This window comes from Schistocerca serialis, unplaced genomic scaffold (genome assembly GCF_023864345.2).
Source record: "Schistocerca serialis cubense isolate TAMUIC-IGC-003099 unplaced genomic scaffold, iqSchSeri2.2 HiC_scaffold_1234, whole genome shotgun sequence".
Lineage (NCBI taxonomy): Eukaryota > Metazoa > Arthropoda > Insecta > Orthoptera > Acrididae > Schistocerca > Schistocerca serialis.
In genome coordinates, this window is record NW_026047441.1 from 215001 (window position 1) to 217500 (window position 2500).

At 63.3% G+C, this 2500-nt stretch overlaps 1 pseudogene; it reads right to left on the bottom strand.

The window, feature by feature from the left end:
- LOC126436317 (large subunit ribosomal RNA) overlaps nucleotides 1-2500 on the bottom strand; it is a 7849-nt pseudogene that overhangs the window by 2596 nt on the left and 2753 nt on the right.

Below are 2500 nucleotides of genomic sequence, written 5' to 3' on the forward strand. Positions count from 1 at the left end.
CATCTCCTGACGGCGGCCCGGATGGTCACGTCTGCCGCTTTCAACGCACCCACTCGGGTGCGGCTGAGGGCCAGCCCGTGGTACAGGCCTGGGAGAAGTACGTTGGTGAGGGCGTAGAGGCGCTGTTGCGGCTTAAGCGGAGCTCGGGAGATGACGTCCAGCTGCTCCACCAGGTGGCGTCGTGGGTTGAACACGCAGCGACCCGCGGTGGAGAATTGCAGTCCCAGATACCGGAAGGTTTCACCCACACGTAGGGCGGGCATGGTGGCGTTGCCCGCTTTGAAGGTAACGTCGGCGTCGACCTTCACCTTCTTGTCACGCCCAGACGCGACTAAAGCGAGGGTGAAACACTTCCAGGCGTTGATCTGCAGCCCCAGATGGCCGAGGGCTGCGACGGCTGCGTCGATGAGGGACTGCAATCCCCTCGCGGTCGATGCAAAAAGCAGGACGTCATCTGCAAAGGCCGCAGCGTTGACTCTGCGGCCGAGGATCCGAGCTCCGATGTGGGAGGGAAGTTGACTCAAAACATAGTCCACCGCAAAATTGAAAAGGAGGGGGGAGAGGGGGTCACCCTGACGCACACCCCTTGCCGGCTGCAGGGGCACGCCCACGTCGGCGCCGCCCGCTATCACTGTCGTGCTACCCTCGTAACACCTTTCGACGTACTCAATAAAGCAATCCGGCAGGCCATGAGCCCTCAGCACGGGGCGGAGAGCAGCATGGTCCACCGAATCGAACGCTTTAGAGACGTCGATCGATGCCACAAAAACAGAGCGACAGGAGCGGACTGCGTCGGTGAGAGCAGTGTCCAAGATGAAGGTGTTTTCCAACATCCCATCCCGGGGGATGAATGCCCGCTGACGTTCGTCCACAGCACATGCACGCATCAGGCGTGACGCGAGAACCTTGTGAAAGGTCCGCGCCAACACCGAGCAGACCGTAATGGGGCGAAAGTCAGCGGGGGATGTTGGTGCAGCCGTTTTGGGGAGAAGTGACGTCCGGGCGCGAAGCAGACGCTCGGGAAGGGCGCGGGCCAGGAGGAAGAGGTTCAAGAGTTTCACCAGGACTTCATGCGGCAGGCGCCGCAGCTCCGCTGGAGTCAGGCCGTCCGGCCCGGCCGCCGATCCCCTGGGCGGCAAGGCAGCAGCGACCTCCTCACGTGTGACCGGCCCCCATAGGCACTCAGGAGCGACAGGCTCCGAGTGCGGGAGAAGGCGGTCACGTATGAAGCCGGCGGTGGAGATCGGCTTCTTCGTGAAGAGGTCCGCCCAGAAGTCCAGCAGACCGGGGATGTCGGGTGGCGGCTGCAGCAGGGTGCCGTCCAGCAAGCCGCGCACGCAACGTGCACGCGACCTGCGGAAGGCGTCCTGTGTCCGCGCGAACTCCCAGCGGCGCCGCTTGCGCTTCTGCAGCGGCGGGGCGGCAGGCGGCCGCTTGGATGATTGGCGCGGCCGCTGTGCCCTGGTGATCGACCTCTCCCCCCTGGACCCGACCGACGCAAGGGCATCCGGGAGCATGCCCAGGATGACATCGGGCGGCGTGCCCCGCCCCAGACCAATGACTCGATCCAGAGCAGAGAAACGCTGGGCGGAGGCAGGTAGCCCCGCCAGATGCTCCCAGATGGCGGCGTCAGTCGGCCCCTCCGGCGGCGGCCCGGTGGTGTCGGCCGCGAAGTCCTCGGCTGCGTCGACGGGCGGCGCAGCGGCCTCGCCCGCGTCAGGCAGCGGGCTCGCTGCTCCCCGGCGGGACGCCGGCTCTTCCCCCCGACCGATCTCAAGCGCCTCCATGAATTGGCGGACAAGCTGCTTGTGGGCAGCTTGCCGCCGTCGGCACTTGATTGCCTCAAGCGTTCGGTCGGGGAACATCCTAATAAGCTCTTGATTAACGAAGAAGAACCGGGCGTCCCTCTCGAGGAACAGTTCGGCCTCTGCCTTGGCGAGCGACAGGACTTCTTCCTCCGTCCACCTCGCGCGATGCCTCTCCGTCACGATCTCAGCGTTGGCGACCGCAAGGTGTTGGCGGCGGCGATGGACCCCGAGACCGTTCTTCGTGGTAAAAGTGCGGTGGCACTCACTGCAAGCAAAGGGAGCTACACAAACTATCGCATTTTCGTTACGGCCGGTTGGCCGGATAGGTGCTGGGGTAGCTGGGGTGGCACCTTCAGCGGAAGGGCCACCATCTCTTGTTTCTTGTAGGCTGCCCCCAACTATAAAGGGATAATGCGAGGGGGGGCTGGTAACCCCCCCAAGCCCCTGGTGCGGTCTTCCACTCTGCGAAAATCAGCGGGCCCACGAGAAGGGGAGAAGACCGCAGGAGAGGAGAGGCTAAGAGGGCTAGGCCCATGTATTGCGCATCACTCTCCCTGTAACTATAAGAGAGTCATAGTTACTCCCGCCGTTTACCCGCGCTTGCTTGAATTTCTTCACGTTGACATTCAGAGCACTGGGCAGAAATCACATTGCGTCAACACCCGCTAGGGCCATCGCAATGCTTTGTTTTA